This window comes from Cervus canadensis, chromosome 29, assembly GCF_019320065.1.
Source record: "Cervus canadensis isolate Bull #8, Minnesota chromosome 29, ASM1932006v1, whole genome shotgun sequence".
NCBI classification, from domain to species: domain Eukaryota; kingdom Metazoa; phylum Chordata; class Mammalia; order Artiodactyla; family Cervidae; genus Cervus; species Cervus canadensis.
The window spans coordinates 24008202-24023264 of record NC_057414.1 but is presented as its reverse complement, the minus strand read 5'-3'; the positions used below and the strand labels follow the sequence as shown (position 1 = coordinate 24023264).

At 50.6% G+C, this 15063-nt stretch overlaps 1 protein-coding gene across 1 annotated transcript in view; it reads right to left on the bottom strand.

Moving 5' to 3' along the window:
• PTPN5 (protein tyrosine phosphatase non-receptor type 5) overlaps positions 1 to 14245 on the bottom strand; it is a 57077-nt gene extending 42832 nt beyond the window's left edge. Inside the window, exon 1 of the mRNA XM_043452000.1 lies at positions 13938 to 14245. The gene's annotated coding sequence lies outside the window, so the exon portion shown is untranslated. The remainder of the gene's footprint in view (positions 1 to 13937) is intronic.
• Between the last annotated feature and the right edge of the window lie 818 nt (positions 14246 to 15063).

The window sequence follows — 15063 nt, the reverse complement described above, 5'->3', positions numbered from 1 at the left end:
ATCTGCGTGGTGGACAGGAGACCAGAAGATGTGCAATCAGAGTGGGATTTCAGGGCTGAAAGGTCATCTGGTTTAACCCTCTGCCCTCCAAGATTCTGAAAATGCCCCCCTTCTGCCCCCTCTTTCTCCACCCAAGGTATACAGTTTAACTTACAAGGAGGAAACAGACAATTACAAATATGAAGGCATGATCACATCTCTTGGGAGGGGAGTGTTTTTATGTTTCCATTCTGTTAGATGCTTTCTCCTACTCAGGATGCCTTGGAATGCACTTCGCCCTTCAGGGAAAAGCCCCTGTTCCCCTTCTCTGCTTGAAAAACTCTTTAAGACCCTTTCAAGACCCTGTTCAAATGTGGCCTCAGCAGTACCCTCCCTGACTCCCTTAGAAAGAACTGGGTACTCCCTCGGTTTTCATGCTCTATTCAGTGATTATTTTTTAATTATTATTATTTTTTTTTTTGGCCATGCCACATGGCATGCAGGATGTTAGTTCCCCAACCAGGGACTGAACCCGCGTCCCCTGCAATGGAGGAATCTTAACCACTAGACCACCAGGGAAGTCCCTCGGTGATTATCTACTGATGCCTGTATCCCCACCTCACACGGAGCTACCCAAACACAAACCTGTGGACTGTAATCACGGCAGCTTCCTTTTATCACGTGCTTAGGGAGTGCTGGATACTGTGCCAATACTGTACATGTGTTACATCACTCATCTCTCACCATAGCCCTACGAGCTAAACACAGTTGTCAGCCCCCTCCTACACACATGTGGAGATGAGGGCTTGGAGAGACTGAGTCACTTGCTCAAGGTCACCCAGTTGGTAAGCACCAGAAGCAGGCTTCAAATTCAGTTTGCCTCCACCCCAGACCCAGGCTTTATTGAAACCACCAGGTGCACGGCCTCTGATGTGGACGTTCCTGTTTCCTCGCTTAATACTCTGTCTGGCACCAGCGAGATATTCAAGATCTATTCTTGAAAAAATAAATGCAAATAAGGCTAGGGTTTGAGTGTGTATAAATGGTTCATCAAAAACGCCACAAAACACAGGCTTTGGCACTGGGCGGCCAAATCTGAGTCAAGGCTCCCTCGTAGACTGCCTGATCTTAGATGAAGATACTGGACTTCTCTGTAGCGCAGCTTCCTCATCTGTGAAATAGGGAAAGCAGTGTCTATACTTCAGAGGGTCTCAGGGAGATTGAGTGATCCTTATACGAAGTTTTTACACAAGATGCATGTAAAATGCTTAGACAGGGTCCAGTCAGCTCTTAGAAAGGCTAGTGTGTTAGGCGTTGCCCGCTTTTCAGTTAATACAAGCCTTTTCACCCATAGGTGAGGTTCATGGAGGCTCTGGAATGAGCCTGAAGTGAAGTGAAAGTCACTCAGTCGTGTCCGACTCTTTTCGACCTCATGGACTGTAGCCTGCCAGGCTCCTCTGTCCATGGATTTCTCCAGGCAAGAAAACGAGAGTGGGTAGCTGTTCCCTTCTCCACGGGAATCTTCCCAACCCAGGGATCAAACCCAGGTCTCCTGCATTGCAGGTGAATTCTTTACCCTCTGAGCCTTGTGGTATGCGAACAAACGGGTTCTCAGAAAATAAATAAAAATTTTAAAAGCTATAATTTGTGGCATTTGCCAATTTCCCTGGTGTAAATGCTCCCACCATGGCTGATGTCAAGCTGTGAATGTGAGGGGCCCTGCTGCCAGTCTTGGAAGAGATCAGAAGTTTGACTCGAATGCTTGGTGCCTCAGTTTCCTCATCTGTAAAATGGGCCAGTAACACAGAACGCACTACACAAGTGCTGTTGTTGCTGTTTAGTCACTAAGTCGTGTCCAGCCCTTTTGCGACCCCATGGACTGCAGCCTGCCAGGCTCCTCTGTCCATGGGATTTCCCAGGCAAGAATATTAGAGTGGGTTGCCATTTCCTTCTCCAGGGGATCTTCCTGACCCAGGGAGCAAACCCGCATCTCCTGCATTGGCAGGCAGATTCTTTACCATTGAGCTACCAAGGAAGCCCATTTAAGTGTTAACTAATACTATTATTTTCACAACACTCAGTCTCACTCTTGCTCATCCGGCTCTGACACTGGCCCCATCCCAGCACCTGGCCTTCCGCCTGATGCCCTGGCAGGCAGAATCTCTGTCTCGGTCATCTTCCTTCTAGGACTGAGGCTTTGTCCACTCTTGCAGCCCTGCCCACTCCAAACAGAACTAGAATCCTGACCTAGCCAGTGCTGGTGACATACACACCCTGATCATCACAAATGATTCTGGGCTTCTGATCTCTACCTGCCTCTGGTTTTAGCCCCAGATGTCCCTGATGCCAGCCTTGGGCCTGAATGCCAGGGCCGCCTGTGCATTGCTCTGGATTGTCCACGAAGATCCTGTCTGGCATCTGCTCCTCTCTCCATCACCTGCAGAACCACCTCTCACAGAGCTCGTATGCACTTGGAAAGGAGGGGGCTGGGGTACAGAGCCAGGTCTGTTCCCATCTGCGGCTAGGGAGAACTCTGGCTCCTGCCACACCTCACTGTGGGGTCTAGTCTTCCATCAGGGCCCCCACCCCCAGCCCCTCAGGTCACCCTTCTGTGCTCGGGTTGGGAAGATGCTGCCACTTCAGGGTTTGGTAAAAGACTCCGGCAAAACTGAGACGCAGTCAGAGCCTGGGGGGGACGCAAGATGGAAACTGGAAATGTGAGCTGGGTCTGAGGCACCTTTGCTAGGAGAGAGGATACCGTATGAGCCAGGAAGTTGAATGGAATAGGAAAGAGAAAAAAAGAAGCCAGGATTCAAGGCTGAAAAGGGTCTAGAGACCTGGCGCCGGGGGAGGGCTCCCTGTCACCACGCTGACCTGCTTCACAGCTGCCTCTCCCACACCCCTCCAGTCAACCCCGCACGGGAGCCGCTCCTGCTCTCCATACCAGGCGGTGCCACCAGCTGCAAAGCTGTTTCCTTAGGCTCTGCCGGGTGTCCTGGAGCTAAGGAGAGCCCTGCAGAAGAGGTTACCTTGAGGATGAACGGGGCCTCTCCGGCAGAACTGCTCTCTTCTCTTTGGAGAGCCCTGGGCAGTTTCGGGGTCCCCTGGGTCAGACACAGGGCCCTGAAAGGGCGAGGCACAAAGAGCGGAAAACCCAATTTCGTGGGGTTCCCCAGATCATCTTCCATCATGAACACTGTCCCACTTCCCAGCTGTGCTCACTGTTGCTTCTCAGCCCGTGTCTCCCCTGGTCCTCCTTCCCAGACAGGCCTCCCAGCTCCTCTCCCCTGAGCTGTGGCCAGGGCCTGCCGAAGCTCATGCCACCTCCAGGAAGCCTCCCCAGGGAATCCAGCGCACACTGACCTCTCTTCCAGCTGAATCCTTCCCCTAGTGTTTGGATCTGTAACTCGGCACCTGGCCACGGACCACACTCCAGCCTGGGCTGCTGCCTGGCTCTCTTGTCCATAACCTTGACTGCTGTGAGCGGCCCAGGCTGGGGGTGGGGGGGATAGGAGATGGGCCTCCTTCTATCTCCTCCAAGATGGGGAGTCCAGCACACCGAGGACGGGATGGAAGGCCAAGCAATGTACATCCAGCTCCTTCTGCACATTCAAGTTTGTAAAGAAGATGAGAAGGAGATTAAATAGGAGAAAAGAGGGAAGGAAGAAGTGAATGAAAAGGAGTGAAAGGTGAGGGAAGGGGGCCTATGTGAGACTCAGGACCAAAGTCACAAGAAGACAGATCAGACCATGATCCAGGCTGCCTTGGCTCATGCTTTAAGGCTTTCTATAGATTACCCTTGATTATGTAGCTCTGGCTCAACAGACTCCTCTTTGAAAGACCTTTGAAACTCACCTCCTCCAGGCAGCCTTCCTTGATTGGCTCTACTCTTTTGCCCATCCCCTTGACTCCCTGAACTGTATCACTTTGCACTTATTAATGTCCATGGCTTTCCCATGAATCCAGATCCTCTAGGCAAGGGCTGGAGCTCTCTGCCTCACTGCAGTGAGTTTCATGCTACATTTATCATTTGTGGTCAGAGATTACACTTTTTTCCCCACCACCTTTCTTTGATCAATTTCAGAGGGTGGTTTGGATATATTTTGCACAGCTGTTTTAGACCCAATTTGCCTCTAAGTAATCTTGAGACAGGACCTGCTATAATCTTAAATCTGTTTCTTTTCTATCAGGCTCTGTGTGTTGGACCTGTGAGGATATACAGATGACTAAGCCCCAGTCCTGCCCTCAACCCGCTTGCAGTCCTGTGAGCAGAGTTGAATAGGTGCTAAATGTCAATGGAGGCTGTGGGACATGGGTGCCTGGGAGGGCACAGCAGGAAAATCCAGAAAGCTGAACAGGGAATTGATGTCTGAGCATCCCAAGGACCAAAGGACCAGGAGAATTCACCAGACCGTGCAGAGGGTGTTCCAGGCAGAGAAGACTGCAGTGCCAAAGGCCAGAAGAGGTGAAAGGGCAAGGTGAGCTGGGAAGGCCCCTCCGTGTGGCTGGACAGTGGGCAGGAGGGGGCCTCATATCTCACGGCTGAGGGCTTCGTGTATCCTGCGAACACACACAGACTTTAACTCACAGCCCACTTTCCCTTGGTAGGATAAAGGCAAGGACTGCCATTCTAGTTGGCATTTAGAGACCTGCCTGTGTCGGGGAGAGTGGGGGTGTAACAATACAGATGGATTTCAAAAACTACTTATGACACAAAGACCACACGCTACCTGAGTTCGTTTATACCAAGATCAAGAACAGACAAAAGTCATCTCCAGTGACAGACGTGGCGAGGACGGTTCCCTCTGGGGGCGGGTACTGACTGATGGAGAAAGAAGGAACTCTGAGAGGTGACGGAAACATCCCACATCCCAATCCTGGTGATGGTTATTCCACCTCGTATAGTCATCAAAACTCACTGAATGCAACGCTGAAGGTCTATACATCTTCCTGCTCATAAAACAGACGTTCAAATGTGTGTGAGCATTCTCGGTTGTCATGATGACTGAAGGGTGCTCCTGGGAAATATCCAGGGGAGTGGCCAGGGATGCTGTCATAATAAAGAACTCCCCACCTACAGATCAGCAGGGTCCTTGTTGAGAAACACTGCAGTAGGCCACAGGGAGCTACAACGGATTCAAAGAGCAGAGAGAACTGGCAACTTCTGGGTTCTGGGAAGGCGGGGCTTTGAGGGGATGGGAGCCCACGGGTCCAGGTATCTTGGGTGTGAAGTGACACAGAGGTGGATATGTGACTTCCACGGCCACTCCTGGGCCTTGTATTTGGCCAACTCCAGACCCGGGAGGCACCCTGGGGTGTCCCTCTAAGGCATCCCAGAAGGGGTTGGAAGGAGGGCAGCTAAGGGAGTCAGAGGCAGCAAATGTCAGAGGGAAAAGGACATGCCCCGCGCTGGCCTCCCTGCCTCAATAAGCACTGGGGATGCTGACTCCGAGTGTCTTCCTCTGAAATGTAGTCTCAATGCAGTTGGAGCGGGGGTTTGGGGGCGCCTTGGGAGACCAGAGGCACAGGAAGCAGGGCTGGATGCTGCCCCTGCTCCTACCAAAAACCATGATCTGAAATCATGAGCCACAGAAGAACACAGCCAACTTCTACCAAAATGCTCACCTGACCCCTTCCTTCAGGAAGCCTTCTCTGACCTCCACGCTGAGCAGGTGCCTCTCCTGGGTCCCCACAGTCCTCAGCTCATCACCAGAGCACAGTTACACACCTAGGTGTGAATTCCTGCTCTGTCACTTACTTGCTGTGTGTTTCTGGCAAGTTACTTAAGCTCTCTGAGTCTTTTTCAATACACTGAGGACAATAAAAACTTTTCTGCAATGAACCGTGATAAAAGATCAGTGAGATAACGTAGTAAGCACTCAGAAACGTTAGTACTTATGGCTACCATAGTGAGCATCTGTACAGACCACTGTTGCCTGGATACTCACTGGTGACCCCAACAGATACACACAAGTTCCTTGTGGGCAGGGTCCCCACGGCAGGTTGATTTCCTGGCTCAGTAAATACCTGCATGTGTGAATGAATCCCAGCTCTGAAAGATCTCTCCTGAGAGCTTTCTTTTTCCACCCACGGTGCCTCTAAATCACAATAATTCTTCAGAAATGGAGGGTGGATTCATTTGTATTCTGTTCCCTTTTCTCTCTTCCCTCCAACGCCATGGAGAAACCTACACAAAATTTACTTAGAAAAATTAATGGTTTCTTCCTGGACCCTCCACTCCTAAGACTTCATTTAGTGGTCTTTTTCGATGAGTACACAAAAATCCTTAATAAAAACCACCCTGCGGTTCCTCAAAAAGTTAAATATAGATGTATCATTTGATCTAGCAATTCCACTTCTAGGCATGTACCCCAAATAATTGGAAGCATGGGTTCAAGTAGGTACCTGTATGTCAATGTTCATAACAGCATTATTCACAACAATCAAAAGTTAGAAACAACCCCAGTGTCCATCAACAGATGAAGGGATGAACAAATGTGGCATATACATACAATGGACTATCATTCAGTCTTAAAAAGGAAGGAAATTCTGACACATGTTACAACATGGGTGAACCGTGAAAATATGCTAAGTGAAATAAGTAAGCCACAAAAGGACAAAGGGCATATGATTCCACTTATACAAGGTACCTAGAATATGTGAATTTATAGACAGAAAGTAGAAAGAGGTTATCAGAGACTGGGGTGGGGGGAATGAGGACTTATAGTTTAACGGGCACAGAGTTTCAGTTTTGCAATGTGAAGAGTTCTATGGATACAAGGTGATGATGGTTGTACAACAGTATGAATGTATTTAAGGCTACTAACCTACATCCTTAGAATGGTTACAATAGTACATGTTATGTATTGCTTCCTAATTTAAAAGAGGCACCCCAAACCAAATCATCAAAACACTGGAGGGGCTCCATCTGCAATCTGACACCCCTCTATCACACCCCTAATGCCTGTGACTCTGGCCTCCTGGCCCATAATCTCCCTCTCCATCCTCTCCTTGGCCCTAGCTCTGGTGTCCACTGTTCTCTTTCCTCCTCAGGATACAGGGCCATGTCATCAGCACCCATGAAATCAACCTGCATCTGTTCACGGCCAACACGTTCTTTAACCTTCTTCTCCTCTTCCCCCTCCCCAGCACCCCCGTCCTGTCCACCCTCTTGGGGATGGTTAAATCAGAAGCCTTGAGGATCTGAGATGGAAGAGTTTGTTCGTGAAGATATTCACTACTGAGTATGTCCACCAAATAAGATATGGCTAAGTAAAGTATGCTAAAGCCACTGAGGATGGAAGAAGGTCATATATGAGCACAAAAGTTATGAGAAAATGTTAAGTAAAAAATGCTGGGTACAAAACTAGATGTGGACTGATTTCAACTATTAAAAGGTACAGATCTGTAGAAGAAACAGAATGGGTTAAAGTTACAGAAACAGAATAGGACAAATAAAATCATGGTTCATCTTACATTTAATTCTGCAGTATACTTCTATTATTTTTATGGTATAACTTATTTTTTAAAGACTGGACCACTCTCCTAGGCAGATGATGAAATCTTTGGGTCCACTCCAGACAGCCACATGCTGCCCACCACTGAAGTCCACTGAATCCCTCCTGAGTGGCTTCCAGAGAATTGGGGGGAGAAAAAGAACATTTCCACTCTTAAGAAAAACATCTTAAAGCTTGGTACAGCATGTCTCTCTAGGTCTTTCAGCCAATCATCTCATCACATGAAGGTCTGCATGTTGCCATCACAGTAACCAGATATGGTCAAGAAGTCGATGCCCTTCATTAGGCCAAAGTCAGGAATTTTTACTAAGACACTGCTCACTTACAAATTGTGGATCCCCTGTGTCTAGCTTGAGGGGATCCCTTCCCAACTCAATGTGCTGCACCCCAGCTACAGAAACTTAAGTCTAGACTGTGTCAACGGGGGACACAGGAAGGAAGATGGCTCTGATTCTATGTGCCACAGTTGAGTGGGAAAAGCTTTCTTCTAAGAGTCTGGGATTTCTGCAGCTTTGCCAGACATTGTTGGCCAAGGTACTCATCCCACACCTCATCAGATGCAAAAAAGATGGAGATAATATTGAAGAATGGGGGAAGACCTTATTTTCCACAATGCCATGGTTGATGGTAAGGAAGCGCTTTTTGGTGATGGTACTGTGCAAAAATTAAAAGGGTTAAGTGTTTTTTTTTTTTTCCTTCAGCTGACCTGAGTTTCCAGTTCCTAGAAATAACAAGACATGCAGAAATCAGATGGAATTTGGACCAGGGCACCTAGAGAGAGTCTATGCTTCTCAGATTTAGATTACCTGTCAACTTGCCCCCTCAGAAGTTCCAGCCTAGTATCTGGTTCTGTCTGCTTGATGGAAGCATCCTATCTCCTCTGTGACAGGACCACTTGTCTGCCTCCCATATGTCACATCATCTGAGGGTCACAGGGAGCCACACCCCTACACTGCGACACTGGTCACTGTCCTCTGGGAAGACAATAGTGTGGGCCTACAGATATCACAGACCACTGCTTAATGCCTCAGGGGCCCTAGAAACCCAAGCCTTACCTCCTAGAGACAGGGAAACAGTCTGGGAGAGGGGACGGACTTTGTCCCAGCTCACTTAATCGCAAGTAAGCTTTGGATTGAACAGATATATACACACGGATAGCTATGCCAACCCTTCCTGGTAAGAACCTCTCTCCTGGTGTGTGGGTTAAATTATCGGTAAAAGATGCCATATATTTTGAAATGTTCACACATATCCTGTGTTCAACTTAATGCAGACAAAATGCTTTAAACGATTAACCATCTTCTGGAGTTTTTCCATTCCTACTTGTAGATCCATTTAAACAATTAATTAGGTACTTGAAGAATTTATACTTCTATAAATAGCTTCTTTCTCCCCACCGCCCTCTCTGCCTTCTTTGGAATCTGTCAATTTATTGAAGAAGATGATAATTCCTTGTCCTGCCAATATGGGCCTTTGTGCTTGAGATGAGTTTCTTTAAAATCTCTACAAGGGAAATGGCTGAGGGCATGGGTTAGTTGCACAAGGGAAAATCTGAAATGAAACCAAAAGGCTGTATATTTGCACAGGAAAGGTGATGAGGGAAGACCATAAAAGGTTACCATTTTAACTGTATTACAATCATTTTGAAGAAGGAATTCATAGGGCCAGGACTCCATCTCAGGCCTATCTGTGCTGATCATGCTCGGCTGCCTCTCCAGTGGACTCTGAACTCTCTGCTTAGTGCCTGTGGGAACGACAATGGAAGGATAAGACCCCCTCCAGACAGGGGAATCTTGAAGATCACATCCAGGTTACTCATTGCCTAAGAGGAAACATACCATAATCACCCCTGTCTCCGGACAGGTCATAAACTTTTTCTGTATCTATCAGGATGTAATCACAGGCTTATCGATTATTAACTGGTTGGAACGTGACCACAAGCTTATTGATTATTAACTGTTTGGAATGTAACTGCGGGCTTATTGATTATTGACTGTTTGAACACATAACACATGAATGATGGGGTTATTGTGGTTGTATTTACCCTACCTTTGTTTATGTAAGTCTCAAGGGAATTGGCGTGGTGGGTTTGGACACGTACACATGGGGTATAAAAGATTTTCACAAATGCTGGTCGGGGCCCTTGGCTAAGAGGAGACTCTGCCTTGGGCCCGTCGGTGTAATAAACTGCACTCCACTATCTGTATTGTCCTTCTGAGTGAGTTTGTTTCCCGGAAAGCGTGGCTATAACAATTTCAGGTATGTTTTACCATTTCATCTTAGTCAACAGTCACACTGAATACACAGACGTGACTCAAACTTTCATACTTGAATGATATCACAGATATTCAGATCATCTGAGCTTTATCATTTTGATCATACACAGCTTACTGTCCCCTTACCTGACTATGCTACAATATCTTTATTTAGCCCAAGATATGAGGCTTTAAGAGAAAGAGAAGGTTAGACAGCATCTCAACTCAATGGACATGAATTTGAGCAAACTCCGGGAGATAGTGGAGGACAGAGGAGCCCAGAGTGCTGCAGTCTATGAGGTCACAAAGATTTGGACACAACTGAGCAACTGAATACCACCACCAACACCAAAAAGCTGCCTACACAAATGGTGGTTTCCTACTTGTTAGACAACTATTTAGTGAGCAACTGCTGAGAGTCGGGCTTGGTTCTCTGGGCGTGAAACACACATGGAGAATGGGACTTTAATTCTCTTGGATCAATTAACATCATGCGATTTCTTATTACTCAGGCCTGTGTGATCTGGGCCTGCCCCCTCTCCATTTTTCCTTCCCACCCTCCCTCTTGACCTATGTTTTATAGCCACACTTGCTGTTCCCTGAAAACACCAAGCTATTCTTACCCAGGGGCCTTTGCACTTGTGGTCTCCTCTTCCTAGAATCCTCTTCCCCAAGGTCTCCTGCTCACTCCATTCAAGACTTTCAAAGGACTTTCAACGTTTTCACTTCCTTGAAGACGATTCTATTTAAGGGTAAAGCTCTTCCCCCCAGTCACCCCTCACTGGGTTGTATCTGTCTCCAGAGTGTCGCTCACCTCTTGAAATGTTATCCTTTGCTTATGTTTTCTTTTCTGTCTCCCTTGGTAGAGGTAGTTCATCTTTTTTAGCAATGCGTCTCTACAGAGTCTAGAACAACCTCGCGCAACAGATGTTTCTATGTGAATAACGAATGAAGCAATGGGTTCTGGACAGTTTGGGGAGCTCGGTGAGCCAGCTTTGCAGGAGCTGTTCTGGTGCCCTGTCAGATCATGGCCCCCGACTCCTGGGCCTCCTCCCCCCTTCCTGTTGGACTCTGTGAATGGATGCTCAGCCACTCAGGTTCCAAGCCTTGCCATGATTTCTCATTCCTCTCTTCTCTCCTCCCATATCCAGTCCACTGCTGATTCTGACACTGTGGCCTCTGCACCAAATCCTCTTTCTCCTCATTCTTACAAACCTCCGCTGCTCCCACCCCGCCCAGACCCTCCTTATCTCTTACCTATAGGACTGTCATTGTTTCCTGTGCCAGCAGGCTCTCCTCCTCCAATCTGTTCTGTGCAGCCAGAGTGAGTTTCCGAATGGCCATGTCTGATCACGTCTCTCCCCTACTCAAAAACTAAAGGCCGAGCCCTTGGCTTGACACTCCTGCCCCAGCCACTGCCTCCATGTTCCTACCCAGCCTTCCTTCTCACAGCTCCTCTTTCATCCTTTTTTGCTCCAGTGGGAATGAACCACTTTCCAGTTTCTACACTTGTCCTAGAAGCCCCTACCACCAGCTCTCTGCTCTTGCTGTTTTCACTACTTGTAACATTTCCCTCCTCCCTTCCACCATGCAAATCATGCAGACCCAGCTCCAATGCTACCGAGCTTCTCCAAGAAGCCACTTCTCATCTTCAAGAAGAATAAAGCCTTCCTTCTCAACTCTGTCCAAGGGGTCAGCTGTCTCTTTCAGGACAGGTTTCAGGACAGGAGAGGCAAAGTGACACAGAAGAAAGAGATCAGTTTAAACTCTGAGTTTTAACTTCCCCATCTATAAAGTGGGAATAATAACACTATTGATATCATAAGATCAAATATGTAAGTGACAGCCTGTAAAAAAAACTTTGTATATAAGTGATCAAATTCAATCACCCTTAGGCATGAAATAACTGATAAACAAAAGTGCGCCTTCTCCTAGGAAGCTTCATGGATGTCCTATGCTGGCTGAGCCCTAAGTCCAGGAATAGATCAGTGGAGGAGGGATTTTTTTGAGAGACAGGGCCTTTCAGGATCTAAAATCTCATGTCCTTGAGCAATCTTTAAGAAGAGAAGAAGTGGAGGGTATATCCGTAAGGCCAGGGCCTAAATGGTATTAATAGCTACCTATTCGGAGTTTTTCCTATGCCCCAGGCACTGTGCTAAGTACCCTACATAAATGATCTCATCATAGAGTAATAGAAGAGGAAAACCAGGCCCACAGCAGTTATATAAATTAGTGCTTCCTCCCTCCCCCCACCACACTAACAGTTCAGACCTGAAAGCTATCCTGAAAATCTCCAATCCAATGATCTTATTTTTTGAGTGAAGAAATTTAGACCCAGAGAGGTTATAAGCATTCACTGAAATTGTCCAGCCAGGAAGGAGACCTGGAACCCAGATCTCTTCACTCTGAGGGTGAGAGACACCGCGTTGCAATTGCAACTCAGGGGCCACCACTCATTATGAAGTCTATGCAAATGGTGCTTCTGGAGCACTATACCCTTTACATACACAACAATATGAGTGGTTGCTCCTGGAGTAATGCCAGCTGGTCACCCTGTCTCTGCTCCTTGCCAGGCTGCTCCCTCAAGAAGGAAGCTCTCCAGACAAGAGCCTCGGGCCCCTAGAGACCGAATATTGTCCTTGCCAACTCCCCCATCCAACAGTCTTTTCAAAGGTGACTGACTTCATCCATTCACCAGCCACCTTGCACTCACTCCATCAACACACCTCTCAGGACACCTCTCTGCACCAGGCACTGGGTTCAGCTTTGGGGACACCCAGCTGCCCTTGAGGGAGCCTTGCCCTGATCCACCACCCGAGCCTGATGGGGCTGTAACTCAAGCCCCCCGCCGTCCCCCAGCAGCTCCATCAGCAGTACCAAGAGGCTGCATGCAACAAACATCAAGGAGGGAGAGATGGCCGGACAGGAAGGCCCTGGAGACCTCTGCAAAGGGATGGTGAAGGGAGCTCGGTTGGATCAGAAGGCTGAGGCCCTTAAGGACCAGTGGACAGTGAGGGGGAAGGCATATCGTGAGGTCAAAGTGTTGGGGGGGGGGGTGATGGCTCCTCAACCACACCACCACCTGGTCCAATTGAGGACACTGGTTCTGTGATTTCTGGGGAACAGGACTGAGACCCTGGAATCTGATCTCCTGTCCAGGTCTGCTTCATTCTCCCAAACTAAATCTCAAACCTGGAGTACCTGCTTAAGAGAGATCTCCTGTGAGGCTGAAAGAGGTAAATTGAAGGCTAGCCTTTTTTTTAAACAGTAAATATGGTAGCCAATGAATGGCACCTGCCGCTCCAAGGGGGTGAGGGGGGCAGGGCTGGAATCACAAAGACTTTACTGATACACTGAGGTAAATGTTTATGTTCTAGGGTTTCGGTGAGGATAAGGATGGAATTGTATAGGAGAGGAAGTAAGTCTGAAAGCCAGGGACGCTAGATTCTAAGGCAGGCTTTGCCTTGAACCCTCCTGTGACCTTGGTCAAGCCACCTCCCTGGGCCTCAGTTTCCCCATCTGTAGAATGAGGGGGCTAAATGAATTTCCAGGGTTCACCTGGTCCTGACCCTCGAAAGCCACACGATCCCTGGGAAGGTAAGCCCCTCAGAGCTCTGACCCGAGCAATCTCCAGGTTTTGCAGGAGTCTGGGCCTCAGCCGGCCGGAGGGGCACGCTGGGGGAGGGGAACGCGCTGGGCTTTTATTTTGGGGGTGGGTGGGGGAACTGGTGGTTTAAGCTACACGGTCGGGGGAGGCGAAGCGAAGGCTGGGAGCCACGGTTAACAAGGCCAGCGGGCTAGCGGCGATCTCCAACCTCCACCCGGAGCTTCGGACCCTGGAGAGGTAATGCAGCCGGGAGCCGCGCACCCGCCACAGCGGCAGAGGCTCGGACCCGGGACCGCCATCGCGATCCCTCCCCTCCCGGGAACCGCGCACGAGCTTCGTGGGGAGTGGCTGCTGCTCCCTCTCCTCTCCCCAGCGCCGGGTCCCCTCCCGGGCGTGGAGGACCCCTCCCCCAGTCCGGGGGCGTCGGGAGCCCCATGGGGGCGTGGCGGGGGCGGGCGCCGGCTTCTCCGCCCGGGGGTCTGGAGGAGATCTCAGTTGCCGGGCCTCCCTTGGAGGGACCCTGCGCCCTCCACCTCCCAGCTCCCCACACAAAGGCGCCGACAGAGGCGCCGCACTTACCGGCCAGAGGGCTCCGGGCGCCGGCGAGCGGGCGGGCAGGCTGGCGGGAGGATGTGCGCGCGCGAGTGTGCGTGTGTCCCTGTGTGTCAGCGCGAGTGTGTGAATGTGTGTATGTGACGGGGACCTCGCGGAGCTCTGCGCGTCTGCGTGTGCGGGGGCGTCCGTCCGTCCGTGGGTCCGTCTGCCCTGCGCTCTGTCCCGCGCTCCGTGCGCGCTCCCTCGCCGGGCCGCCTCGCCAAACGGGCTTCGGCTGCAGAGTCTCGGGCGCAGCCGCCGGGTCGCTCGGCACCCTCGGCCCCGGCTCCGCCCCGCCCCCGGGCGGGCTTGCGCGGCTCCCCGGGAATTGCGCAGGGCCCGCGGGGCTGGCGGGCGGGGGGGGCGGGGAGCTCCGGCGGCGTCCGGGGCCCGAGTCGGGCGGGATCACAGACCCTTCATCCCTGCCTGACCCTGATCTCGGGCGCCTGCACCCCGCAACTCCGCTTGGAGTCCCCGCAGACACTGCGCCCGCGCCGAGGTTCCCTGGACAGGGAGGGCGGGGGAGCGGGAGCACCGCATCCATTTCATTCATGATTTTCTCCTCTCGGGACCCCCGAGGCCCGGGCCGCGCCGCTACGGCGGCCGTCAGAGGGACCCCGGCAGGGTCGTGAGCACCGAACCCGGTGCAGGGGGGACAGGCAGACGGACGGGGGGCAGGGGAAAGCGAGACAAAGGGGTCATAGCCGGGGCTGGGGGGAATTGTATGGAGGGGGTGCTGTGGCGCTCCCCGCATGACGCCCGCAAGATGTCATTGCCACACCTGCACAAGCAGAGTGGTTGCAAATCCGGGGCGCACCCAGGCCGGGTGCCCAGGACCTGCTCCCGAACTGCCGGTGGAGGCACTCTCCTTCCCACCCTGCCCAGTTCCGTCGCTGAGGAGTAAAAACCTGCCTCCGCCGGATCGCCCCCTCCTGACGCGCGTCATGGGGCGTGCATCTGTCTAGGCTTTATGGAGGGGGGCACCGCGGGGCCGGAAGTTCAAGGAGCTGCCCACGCACCCCACGGTCCCACGTTCCTCAGGCTGGCGCCCCATTCTGTCCCCACTTTTTGAGATATTGGGAGACACACAGGGCCGGGATCCTAAGCTTCG